The sequence below is a fragment of the Mobula birostris genome, chromosome 14, assembly GCF_030028105.1.
Source record: "Mobula birostris isolate sMobBir1 chromosome 14, sMobBir1.hap1, whole genome shotgun sequence".
NCBI lineage: Eukaryota > Metazoa > Chordata > Chondrichthyes > Myliobatiformes > Myliobatidae > Mobula > Mobula birostris.
In genome coordinates this window covers 14,923,714-14,937,895 of record NC_092383.1, presented here as the reverse complement: position 1 = coordinate 14,937,895, position 14,182 = coordinate 14,923,714, and the positions used below count along the sequence as shown (strand labels likewise).

At 41.4% G+C, this 14,182-nt stretch overlaps 2 pseudogenes; both read right to left on the bottom strand.

Annotated features, from left to right (window-relative positions):
* The window catches only part of LOC140209714 (UDP-glucuronosyltransferase 2C1 pseudogene), an 80,145-nt pseudogene that overhangs the window by 38,199 nt on the left and 27,764 nt on the right, over positions 1-14,182 (bottom strand).
* On the bottom strand, positions 2,451-10,828 carry LOC140209713 (UDP-glucuronosyltransferase 2C1 pseudogene; annotated as a pseudogene).

Genomic DNA, 14,182 nt, shown 5'->3' with positions numbered 1-14,182 from the left:
GGTGATGAATCAACATATAGGAGGGAGACAGAAAATCTGGCTGAATGGTGTTATAATAACAATCTCTTACACAATGTTAGCAAGACCAAGAAACAGATTGTAGACCAAGAGAAGAAAACCAGAGGCCCAGGATCCAGGCCTCATCGGAGGATTACAGCTAGACAGGGTGAGCAGCTTTAAATTCCTAGGTGTTATTATTTTGGAGGAACTGTCCTGGGCCCATCACATTAAGAAAGAACAACAGCACCTCTATGCTCTTAGGAGTTGTAGAGATCCAGCATAACATCTAAAACTTTGAAAATCTTTTGTAGATGCACAGTAGAGAGTATATTGACTGGCTGCATCACACCCTGGTACGGAAATACTAATACCCTTCAACAGAAAATCCTACAGAGATTAGTTGATATTGACCCAGAGCCACCCAACCATGGAGTATATTTACACAAAATGCTGCAAGAGGAAAGCAACATCCATCAGCAGGAACCCTCAAAATCTAGGACATGGTGTCTTCTCACTGCTGCCCTCTGGAAGAAGGTTCAAGAGCCTCACGACTTTCACTACCTGGTTCAGGAGATTTACTATCCACGAGCTATCAAGCTCTAGAATCAAATGGTTCAGCTTCATTTTTCCCATCATTGAAATGTTCCCACAACCTATAAATTCACTTTCAAGGACTCTTCATCTCATGTTTTCAATATTTATTGCTTATTTATTTATTAATATTACTTCTTCTTTCTGTGTTTGCACACTTTCTAGTATTCTATACTCTGGTTGAACGTCCTAGTTGGGTGTTGTATTGATTCTGTTATGGTTATTATTCTATAGATTTATTGAGAGGGCCCATAGGTTGTATATGGTGTCATACAGTATATGTACTCAGATAATAAAATTTACTTTGCATTTTGATAAAGGAATCTGTAAGTATGAACTCAAAGTGAGCACTTTCAAATTGTTTGAACAGTGTTTTGTTTTGAAACACTGTTATATTAAAATGTTGATTCCATTGATGACTTTTATATTAACAATTCATCATTAACTCTTGGAAGATATTATGATGCCATAGTGTCTAACCATTCTTCGACCTCTTCAATGACAGTTCCACAAGTCATTTCATCGTCTTATTCTTCACAAGTTTATCATTTTTTTTTTTTACATTTGAGCAACACTGGATTGATGGAGATCAGAACATTCTTACATTGATGTGGATCTTGGGTAGGAGGTACAATCGGGCCGGGGGTGGGGGTTGCTGTTGTAGTCTGGCGTACTTTTCTCTACCTTGCCGAGGCACAGCGACAACTCGCGGATACCTCCTCTTATTTACCCCTCGATCGTGACCCCACTGAGGTACACCAGGCCATTGTCTCCCACACTATCACCGACTTCATCTGCTCAAGCGATCTCCCGTCCGCTGCTACCAACCTTATAGTTCTCACACCTCGCACTTCCCGTTTCTACCTCCTACCCAAGATCCACCAACCTGCCTGTCCTGGCAGACCTATTGTCTCAGCTTGCTCCTGCTCCACCGAACTCGCTTCTGCATACCTCGACACGGTTTTATCCCCCCTTGTTCAATCCCTTCCTGCCTATGATCGAGACACTTCTCACGCTCTTAAACTTTTCGATGATTTTAAGTTCCCTGACCCCCGCCGCTTTATTTTCACCATGGATGTTCAGTCCCTATATGCTTCCATCCCCCATCAAGAAGGTCTCAAAGCTCTCCGCTTCTTTTTGGATTCCTGACCTAATCAGTTCCCCTCTAACACCACTCTGCTCCGTCTCGCGGAATTAGTCCTTACTCTTAACAATTTCTCCTTTGGCTCCTCCCACTTCCTCCAAACTAAAGGTGTAGCTGTGGGCACCCGTATGGGTCCTAGCTATGCCTGCCCTTTTGTTGGCTTTGCGGAACAATCTATGTTCCAAACCTATTCTGGTATCTGTCCCCCACTTTTCTTTCGCTACATCGACGACTGATTTGGCGCTGCTTCCTGCACGCATGCTGAGCTCGTCGACTTCATTAACTTTGCCTGCAACTTTCACCCTGCCCTCGAGTGTACCTGGTCCATTTCCGACACCTCCCCCCCCCCCCCCCACCACCACCTTTCTAGATCTTTCTGTCTCTATCTCCGGAGATAGCTTATCTACTGATGTCTACTATAAGCCTGCTGACTCTCACAGCTATCTGGACTATTCCTCTTCTCACCCTGTCTCACGACTGTGTGGCTCATTCCTCTTCAGATCACTTGATATTGCTGCCCATTTGTCTGCAGATGATACCTGTAAATACATTTTTCCTGCACATTGAAAACTACTTACTCTGTACTGTAATCAGCAGAAAGATACATTTGACAGTGATCTTTGACCTTTCTTGCATATTTTTTAGACCGAACTGCTGTTTGGATTGATGAGCAATAAAGCTAATTTGACAGAAATCAAAGATCCTTAAAATCAACTACATTTCAAAAGAATATTTCTTTATTCACAGATCAGCTGAATTAGTTATATATCTTTTACTAATAAAAATACATTATTATATCTCATTGCCGGGATTACATAGAGGTCACAACAGTGTACAATGGAGCCTGATGTTTATGTATCTAAGAAACATACAAACATATATAATGAACAAAGGGATTGCACAATGCAAGATCAACCAGCCAATGGAAATGCAGCAAAACCGACTCAGAAACTGCATTGTACCGTACCTATCCACCTGTAATCAACACCCTATTATCCGAGCTGCAATCTGATACTTGCATAATAATGCCCACGGCTATTGTTCAGAAAATATAACTGGGTGAATGTGCTTTTACTCATCTGGAAATGTAACCCTATTACTTAAAGTTATCATCTCCGGGTGGACACAAGGGTTTCTGCAAATGGGGGAGATCTTGAGCAATACACACTAAAGGTGTTGGGAACATTTGCAGGAACATGGGAGATGTGAGAGAAAGGGTATGACGTCAGTAGCTCGGAGGTGATTGGTGGAGGAGGCAAAGGCCTGAGGAAGATGGCACCTGATGGGAGCGGACAACAGGTCACAGAGCAAAAACGAAAGGGGGTGGGGAACTGGGGGGGAGGTGGGAGTTGGGGGTGGTTTAAGTCATGGACAGTTCATGCGAGCAGGGAGGGGAAGACAAGGAGTAAAGTGGCCAAAAGGGGAATGGAAAACAAATGAATACATTTGATTTCCTTATTTCATCTGCTGCAACTTGTACTACAGCAGTGAGACTCAATGGAGATTGAGACCTTCTTTCTGAGCATTTTCTTGCCATTCACTACAACAGTTTTGATTTCGCACTGGCCAGCAGGTATAATTCCCATGTTCCCATTCCCACACTGACATGTTTGCCCACGGCTGCCACACTGAGGTTAAACACAAAATGGAGGAACAATACCACACATTCCATTGTGGGAGTCTCCATCCTGGCGGCATCAACATCAATTTCTAAAAATTCCGGTACATTGTTTTCCCGTATAGCTCTGGTCACATTACTCTCTTACGTCCCCTATTTTCCCAGTCAAATGTCAATCAGGTAGTTACAATTATTTTGTGCGTATCAAAGCAGAAAGTCTATTATTTAATATATCTATCACAGCTGATTTATTCTCATAATAGCCTTTGCTAAATTCATGAATTCTGGAAAGAAGGTTCCATGGATTAACTTCTGGGGAAAAAAATCAATTACTGTAATTATAAAGAACATAAAACACAATATCCCAACACAAAACAGGGTAACCTCACTCAGTCTTTTGTTTTCTTCTACATGCCATACGACAAAGTTTCTTCAGTGCTACAACCACCAGCACTGTGAGCATGAGGAACATGGACAACAGAAAAACCATCACATCCACACAATAGTAAGTGTACCAGGGCAGCCGGTAGGATTCAGAGCGCAAATGCCCTACTCCTTTGTGTCGGGCAACATACTCAATCCAGAAAACAGCTCTCTCCATTGGCGACTCTGGTTGGTCCCGGTGGAGAGCAGAGAGTTTCTTCATGTTGTCCCGATAAAATGTGCCGTTTATCACCTCATTAAGTGCCTGCAATAGAACTGTTGAATGCATGGTTGCAACATTAAGCACCTTTGCTGCGCCTCGGGATTCCAGTCGGACTACATTGTCAAACTGGTCAAAAATAAGAGGTATGCCAACCACTGGCACCCCGTGGTAGATGGCCTCGTAAATGCCATTGGTACCACCATGAGAAATGAAGACTCGTGTGTTGGGGTGTCCCAGAAGGTCGTTCTGAGGGATCCATTTTGTCAGTAGTGTATTATTACCTATATTGGGAGGGATTTCCCCATCATATCTCCAAATAACCTTCTGGGGCACTTGAGCAACTGCTTCAGCTATTTCCATTGTAATCTGCTTTGGCAAGGAATCAATAATGGATCCTAATGACATCACAATAATTCCATGCTTTCCTGAGTTTTGAACAAACTCTTCAAATTCTGCTGCCAGTGGCCGGGCTGGTTTACACTGGAAGCCTCCAACGTACACAATATTTGGCATGGTGGGTCTTGGGAATTCAAATACAAAATCGACTCTCATCAGCAACACATCAGCCCCCATGAGAACTGTTTGAATGTCTGTATCTGGTCCGAGATATTGATGACAGATTTCATTATAAATTGGGTATATAACAAATTCCCTAAACAGAAGCTGAAAAAAATTATTCATGACATTTCCTGTCCTTTGGAGAAAATTCATATTATCTGTCAAACGTGTGCCAAGATTTGGGACATAGGAAGGCGGTGATGGGGCATAGAGGAAATGGGCTTCCTCACTCATCTGCCATCGAACATTATACACCTGCGGGATTTTCAAATAATGAGCAAGTATTGGTCCTGTACCAAAAGCAGGATCTGTAAGTACTAAGTCAAAATTTGCTCTTTCAAGTTCTTTTAACAGAGTTTTGTTTTGAAAAATTGCAATACCAAATGCTTGATTCCATTTGTGAAATTTATATGAAATATGCTTCATGAATTTTCGGTACTTCATATGGTCCCAAATGGTCCCACGATTCTGTAACCTCTTCAATGACAGTTCCACAATTCTTTCAATCATAATTGACAGAGATTTCTGATATTTCTCATGAATTTGAATAACAATGGATTGATAGAGATCAGGATTTTCCTTCATATGTGAAGATGAAGAATAGTAAAGCACAGTAACATTGTGTCCACGAAGTTTCAGCTCTTCTACGAGAATTTTCATATTTATCCAATGACTTCCATCCACAGGTATAACCAATATTTTAGCCCCTTGGGTAACCGGAGAAGTCAGTGTGATGAAAATAATACCAAGAGCAGATGCAATCTGCAATCTGTCTTTCCATCCAGGTCTACCCATCTTGAGAAAAGCGGATCACACTGAGTCTGCAGTAAAATTGTTAAAAAAATACTGGTAAGCATTATAAATTCACAACAAAAACATTTAACCCAGTGGCTCCCAACCTTTTTTATGCCATGGACCATTATCATTAAGTTAGGGGTCTCTGGTTTTTAGAGTACCTGAATTGCTTAAATGTTGTTTAACGAAAGACATTAATCGTTTAGATTTCCTTCTGTTTATCTCGAGTGACTTGCTCTTTGTAATGCAGTCTCCTGCTGCTTTCTGTCTAAACTTAAGTTTACTTTGATCAGCTCCTAGATTCCGAGTTTCTTGTAATGATTTAAACGGAAGCCCGATTAGCTCTAACTGCGATTTCACCAATCAACTTCCTAACTATTTACTACATCTCTCCCCTTCCCAGTTTCAACTGCCACTTTACGTTTCTCGCTCTCCTCCCCCACTTCTTAAATCTACTTCTCATCTATTTTTTTCTCCAGTCCTGCCGAAGAGTCTCGAAACGTCAACTTTACTTTTTTCCATAGGTGCTGCCTGGCTTGCTGAATTCCACCAGCATTTCATGTGTGTTGCTTCCACCTCCTTACACTCCTTGTTGACATGGGCTGCCGCTGGACAAGAGCTAAATACCTGGGTGTTAACAGGACCAGGTTGTGATCAGATTTGCCAAGCAGGGGAAGGGTATGTATGCATCCTTTACTTTTGCAAACAGAAGGTCCAGTGCTCCATGCCCCCTGTAGCTGACATATTGATATAAAGTTGGTATTGTTGCCTCGAGAGAAACATGATTGAAATACCCGGTAACAGCCAACAAAAGCAAACACATTAGAGTTCGTATTTTAGCAAAGGTCGAAACAATAGCATCACAAACTACATTTGCGTCAGCCGATGGTAGTACGTAAACTGCAACTAAAACGGCAGTTGAGTGAGAATTCCCATACAATATATCCCATATCAGGTTTATTCATATCCAAAATAATCTACATTTATAATAAATACCAAAAATGCTGACATAGATCGGTGGGACCCCACACTAGTCACAGCCCTCCAGTCAGAGAATTGACATTCTCCTTCCGACCGAAATAACTCTGAATCCACCTCACAAGCTCCCATGAATCCTATGTGACCAAACCTTCCAAAATCCACCTGCCACACAGGACCTTGTAAAGTCCAAAATTGATTCCATATTGACAACCTTCACTGCTCTAACTTCTTCCAAGCTCTTCCTTACCTCCCTGAAAAGCTCGAAATGATGTTGCAGGTACAACTTCCGAATGGGCTGTGCTGAATGAGTTCCTTTCATGGAGCGTACATTGTCAACTCTAGCTGAGCGGGCACTGGAAATCAGAACTTCGTTCCCTAACATATTCCCGGAGTTGGTAATTTTAATATGTTTCTACACAAATGCATTGTCAACATACTCAGCCTCAAGCTGGTTATAAAATGTACCCAAAAATAACCAGGATTAGAGAAGTAATTACAATTTTACACTTTACAATTTTAAATAGGTTAACCTTACTCAGTCTTTTGCTTTCTTCTACATCCAAAATGACAAAGATTCTTCAGTGCTACAACCACCAGCACTGTGACCATGAATAACATGGACAACAGAAAAACCGTCACCTCCACACTGTAGTAAGTGTACCAGGGCAGCCGGTAGGATACAGAGCACAAATGCCCTGCTCCTTTGTGTCAGGCAACGTGGTCGATCCAGAAAACGGCTCGCTTCATTGACGACTCTGGTTGGTCCCGGTGGAGAGCAGAGAGTTTCTTCATTTGTCCTGTTGAAGTGTGTCATTTATCACCTCTAAGTGCCTGCAATTGATCTGTTGAATGCATTGTTGAAACTTTAAGTACCCTTGCTGCACCTCAGGATTCAAGTCGGACTACATCGTCAAACTGGTCATGAATAAGAGGCATGCCAATCACTGGCACCCCGTGGTAGATGGCCTCGTAAATGCTATTGGAACCACCATGAGAAATGAAGACTCGTGTGTTGGGGTGTCCCAGTAGGTCATCCTGAGGGATCCATTTTGTCAGTATTGTATTATTACCTATATTGGGAGGGATTTCCCCATCATATCTCCAAATAACCTTCTGGGATACTTGAGCAAAGCCTCAACTATTTCCATTCTAATCTGCTTAGGCAAAGAACCTACCAATGCCCCCAGTGACATCACAAAAAGTTCATGCTTCCCAGAGCCTTGAACAAACTCTTCAGACTCTGCTGCTAGTGGTCGGGCTGGTTTACACTGGAGGCCTCCAATGTACACAATATTTGGCATGGTGGGTCTTGGGAATTCAAATACAAAATCAACCCTCATTAGCAACACATCAGCCCTCAGGGAAGTGCTTGAATGTCTGTGTCTGGTCCCAGATATTGATGACAGATTTCATTATAAATTGGGTATACATAAAATTCTGCAAACACCAGTTGATCAAGATTGAGCATGAAGTTACCTGCTCTTTGGATAAAATTCATATTATCTGTCAATTGTGAGCCAGGTTTTGGGACATAGCAAAGTGGTGATGGGCCAGAGAAGAAATGGGCTTCCTCACTTATCTGCCATCGAACATTGTAAACCTGCGGGATTTTTAAATAATGAGAAAGCATTGGTCCAGTACCAAGAACAGGATCTGTAAGTATTAAGTCAAAGTTTGCACTTTCAAGTTGTTTGAACAGTGTTTTGGTTTCAAAAATTGCAATACGAAAAGCTTGATTCAAATGCATCATCTCACAGTTATGTAAGTTAAATTACATTTGCCATTCCTCCGCCCATCTCTCGAAGTGATCCCTGGAATTCATTATAACTTGCTTCATTAACAAGAAGCCCAGAAAACTCTGTAATTGCACTAGAGCTGTTAAACATGTCATGTACATTCATAATCCAAATAATTTACATTTATAATGAATAACAAAGATTATAATGTAAAGGAACCCTTACAGGGCAGTGATCATAATATGATTGAATTCATACTGCTGTTTGAGAGGGAGAAGCACAAGTCACATGTATCAGTAGCGCAATGACATAAAGAGATTTTGGACCACTGGACAATGATGCTAATGAGGTATTATTGGGAGATAAAGAAATGGCAGGTGAATTTAATGGGTACTTTGCATCTGTCTTCACTGTGGAAGACACTAGCAGTGTGACAGAGGTCTGTGATTGTCAGGGAGCGGGAGTGCTATTATAAAGAAAAAAATGCCAGGAAAACTGAAAGTTCTTAAGGTGGATAAGTCACCTGGAGCAGATGGACTACGTCCCAGTGTCCTGAAAGAGGTTGGTGAAGAGATAGCGGATGTATTGGTCATGATCTTTCAAGAATCACTTGATTCTGGAATGACCCTGGTGGACTGGATGATTGCAAATGTCACTCCACTCTAAGAAGGGAGTAAGCAGAAAAAAAAGGAAATTACAGGACAGTTAGCTAAATCTCAGTGGTTGTGAAATTGTTGGAGTCTATTATTAAGGATGAGCTTTTGGGGTACTTGGAGACTAATGATAAAATAAAGTCAAAGTCAGCATGGTTTCTGTGAAGGGAACTTTTGCCTGATAAATCTCTTAGAGCTCTTTGAGGAAGTAACAAGCAGGATGGACAAGGGAGAGGCAGTGGATGTCATTTACTTGGATTTTCAGTCGCATTTGATAAGGTGCCAAACATGAGGCTGCTTAACAAGACAAGATCCAGGGCATTACAGGACAGACACTGGCATGGATAGAGGAATGGCTGACAGGTAGGATGCAGCCAGCGAGCAGGGCCTTTTCTGCTTGGGTACCGTTGACATGTGCTGTTCCTCAGGAGTCAGTATTGGGACTGCTACTTTTCACATTGCTTGTCAATGGTTTGGATAATGGCATTGATGTATTTGTGGCAAAGTTAGCAGATGATTCACAGATTGGTGGAGGGGTAGGCAGTGCTGTGAAAGCAAGGTGATTGCAGCAGGACTTACACAAATTTGAAGAATGCACAAAAATGTCGAAGATGGAATACAGTGTTGGGAAATGTACAATAATGCATCCTGATAAAAGGTGGAATAATACAGAATATTATTTAAATGGGGAGAAGGTTCAAACATCAGAGTTGCAGAGGGACTTACGAGTCCTCGTGCAAGACTCCCTGGTTTATTTACAGGTTGAGTCTGTGGCAAAGAAAGCAAATGCAATGTTAGCACTTATTTCAAGGGAAATGGAATATAAAAGCAAAGAGATAATGCTGAACTTTTATAAGACATTAGTCAGGCCACAATTGTTGTATTGTCAATAGTTTTGGGTCCCATATCTCAGAAGGAATGTGTTGACATTGGAGAGAGGCAAGAGGAGGTTCACAGGGATGATTTTAGGAATGAAAGGGTTAAATTATGCGGTGCGTATGGCAGCTCTGGGCCTGTACTCACTGGAATTTAGAAGAATGCATGGGGACCTCACTGAAACCTACCAAATATTGAAAGGACTGTATAGGGTGGATGTGGGAATGCTTCCTACCATGGGGCTGTCCAGAACGAGAGGCCACAGCCTCAAAATTGACGGGTGACCTTCTAGAACAGAATTATTTAAGCCACAGACTAGTGAATCAGTGGTGTGCTCTGCCACAGATTGCAGTGGAGGCCAAGTCTCTGGGTATCTTTACGCGGGAAGTTGATCATTCCCTGATTGGTCAGGGCATCAAGAGATATGGTGGGAAGGCGGGTGTATCGGGATGAACGGGATTCGGGATCAGCCATGATGGAATGGCGGAGGAGACTCGATGGGCTGCTCCTAATTCTACTCCGATGTCTTTCGGTCTTATGCTCTTATAACACTGATCGGAGGGCCCCCACGCCCTCCAGTTGGAGAATTGGCATTCTGCTTCTTACCCCACACGAGTCATATCCCCTCAGTCAGAGAATTGACTTCCTGCTTCCTATCATCGAACCAGCTCTGAATCCACCTCAGTAGCTCGCCCTGAATCCCATGCGACCAAACCTTCCAAAATCGGACTGCCATGTAGGACCTTGTAAACTTCTTAATGAAATTAGACATCCTCCACTGCCCTGATTTCATGAATTCTTATAGTTATTTCCCTGAAAAGCTTCAAAGGATTTCGGAGATGTGACCTCCCAATCAGCTGTGCTGAATGAACTACTTCCCTTCATGGAATGTACATTGTCGACTCTTGCTCAGTGGGCGCTGGAAATCAGAACTTCCGTTCCGTAACATCTTCCGTGGCAATTTTAATATGTTTCTACAGAAGTGCATTGCAAATGTACTCAGTCTCAAACTGGTTATAAAATGCATCTAAACTAACCTCGGTTCGAGATAAAATTACTATTGTACACTTACCGATAAAGAACACCTTGCGAGTACAGTGACAGAAAGTGTTTCTTTAAAGTTGTGATTTCAGCAGACAAAAGGTGACTTGCAAATATCAGCTGTTTCGTAACAAATTCTTGGAGATTGGGTAATACTGAGTGCGATGCGTTCACATTCAGTTCTGTCCTGCCGAATGTTTTCATCAGAATGAACAACTTTGTTTAGTTTGTATCCCATGAGTCAGAACAGTCAAGTTCAAAGTGAAGGTCAAGTTTATTGCCAAATGCACAAGTACATGTACGCACAGCTGCAATGAAAAACTTAGATTCAAGCAACATTTCAGGACATAGCAGCGGCGTCGAGAGAGAAATATTAATAAAGGATAAATATAACCTCTTGATTCTGTAATTCCAAATTCCTCAGAATATAAGCATATGAACAAACTCTTGAAGTAACTTTGACCCTATTTTAATAAGATGTGCTTTGTGACAATCAAAAAGTTTCTCAGGAGTTTTGGCTCATGAAGCTTCTAATGTCCTCTATTTGCCCAAATTGAAGTTGTATTGCTGCTGTGGAGGGACTTGAAAACAGACCGTTTGTTATTTACACCAACGCACACAAAATACCGGAGAAACACTTCTGTTCTAGCAGCATCGATGGAAAGGTATTAACAATTGACATTTTGGGCCAAGACCCTTCATCAGCATACCCTCTATGATCAATCATGATGAAGGGTCTTGTCCTAAAATTATGGCTGTTTATTCTTCTCCATAGATGCTGCCCGAATTGCTGAGACCCACCGGCTATTTATGTGTGTTAATCTGGATTTCCAGTATCTGCAGAATCTCTTGTATTTATGTTAGTTAGACAGATGTCCACCTTGGCTGCCTAGTAATTTTGCTGTGCACAACCACTCTATCCTCTAGGGTATTACATCTAGAGCCAAGTTTATGGTCTCCTCTGTATTGGAGAAACTGTATGCAGATTGGATGATGTCCATAGAATATCTCCAATCAATCTTCAGGAATACCTCTGAGCCTCCATTTCCTCCTCACTTCATTTTCCAACCCACTCACTCTCTCATAACACTCCAAATAGATGTGGCTACTATATTATTGGACTCTTAACTCTACCTCTCTCACTTAATTACTCCTGCCTGAGAAGTGACTTCGATCCATGCCAATTTGTCTACCGGAGCAACAAGAGCACAGCAGATGCCAACGCACTGGCTCTTCACTCAACCCTGGAACATCTGGACAGCAAAGATGCGTAGATCAGGATGCTCTTTATAGACTGCAGTTCAGTGTCCACAACCTGGGGTCTAGATGTAATACATCAAAACTGATCAACAAGCTCCAAGATCTTGGTCTCAATACCTCCTTGTGCAATTGGATTTCATTACTTGCAGACCCCAGTCAGTTCGGATTGGCAACAACATCTCCTTCATAATCTCCATCAGCACTGGTGCACCACAAAGCCCTTTGCTTAGCCTCCTGCTCTACTCACTTTACACTTATGACTGTGTGGCCAAGCACAGCTTCAACGCCATATTCATGTATGCTGATAACACCACCAGCATAGGCCAAATCAAAGGTGGTGATGAATCAACACAGAGGAGGGAGACAGAAAATCTGGCTGAGTGGTGTTATAATAACAATCTCTTACACAATGTTACTAAGACCGAGAAACAGATTGTAAACCAAGACAAAAAAAAACCAGAGGTCCAGGATCCAGGCCTCATCGGAGGATTAGAGCTAGAGAGGGTGAGCAGCTTTAAATTCCTAGGTGTTATTATTTTGGAGGAACTGTCATGGGCCCATCACATTAAGAAAGAACAACAGCACCTCTATGCTCTTAGGAGTTGTAGAGATCCAGCATAACATCTAAAACTTTGAAAATCTTTTGTAGATGCACAGTAGAGAGTATATTGACTGGCTGCATCACACCCTGGTACGGAAATACTAATACCCTTCAACAGAAAATCCTACAGAGATTAGTTGATATTGACCCAGAGCCACCCAACCATGGAGTATATTTACACAAAATGCTGCAAGAGGAAAGCAACATCCATCAGCAGGAACCCTCAAAATCTTGGACATGGTGTCTTCTCACTGCTGCCCTCTGGAAGAAGGTTCAAGAGCCTCACGACTTTCACTACCTGGTTCAGGAGATTTACTATCCACGAGCCATCAAGCTCTAGAATCAAATGGTTCAGCTTCATTTTACCCATCATTGAAATGTTCCCACAACCTATAAATTCACTTTCAAGGACTCTTCATCTCATGTTTTCAATATTTATTGCTTATTTATTTATTAATATTACTTCTTCTTTCTGTGTTTGCACACTTTCTAGTATTCTATACTCTGGTTGAACGTCCTAGTTGGGTGTTGTATTGATTCTGTTATGGTTATTATTCTATAGATTTATTGAGAGGGCCCATAGGTTGTATATGGTGTCATACAGTATATGTACTCAGATAATAAAATTTACTTTGAATTTTGATAAAGGAATCTGTAAGTATGAACTCAAAGTGAGCACTTTCAAATTGTTTTAACAGTGTTTTGTTTTGAAACAGTGTTCTATTAAAATCTTGATTCCATTGATGACGTTTATATTAAAAATTCATCATTAACTTCTGGAAGATATTATGATGCCATTGTGTCTAAACCATTCTTCGACCTCTTCAATGACAGTTCCACAAGTCTCTTCATCACCTTATTCTTCAGAAGTTTATCATATCTTTTTTGAATTTGATCAACACTGGATTGATGGAGATCAGAACATTCTTACATTAGCCAAGATGAAGAGTAACAAAGCATTGTGATATTGCGTCCATGTTGTTTCCACTTTCCTATTGGAAACTCCGTATTGATCCAATGACTTTCATCCATAGGTATAACCAATATTTCAGTCCCTTGGGTAACTGGACAAGACATGTGATGAAAATGATATGAAGTGTACTTGTAATCTGTATTTCCATCCAGTACTATCCATCATGAAAACTATCCATGATGCTAGATGGGCTGCTTTGAGTATCTCAGAAACTGCTCATCCCCTTGCATATTCATGCACAATGGTTTCTAGATTTTATAGAGAATGGTGTGAGAAACAAAAAAAAACACCAGTGAACAGCAGTTCTGTGGGTGAAAACGTCTCGTTAATGAGAAGTGTCAGAGGAGAAAGGCTAAAGTGGTTCAAGCTGACAGGAAGGTGACAGTATTTCAAATAACTACACAGTAAAGCAGTGGTGTGCAGAGGTGCATCTTGAACGCACACACATCAAATCCTGAAGTGGATAGGCTACAGCAGCAAAAGACCAGAAACATACACTCAATGACCATTTTACTAGGTACATGAAGTCAAAGTTACCTGTAAGGTGTGCTACCAACATACAAAGGAACTTAAACTGCAGACAACAGGTTGTCACCCTCTACATCGTTAGGACTGTAAATATATTTCATGATCGTACACAATCACATTCCCTTTTGCAGTTTCTGCTGCACATGCTGTTAACAATATGGCCTTTATGATTATTTGTCTG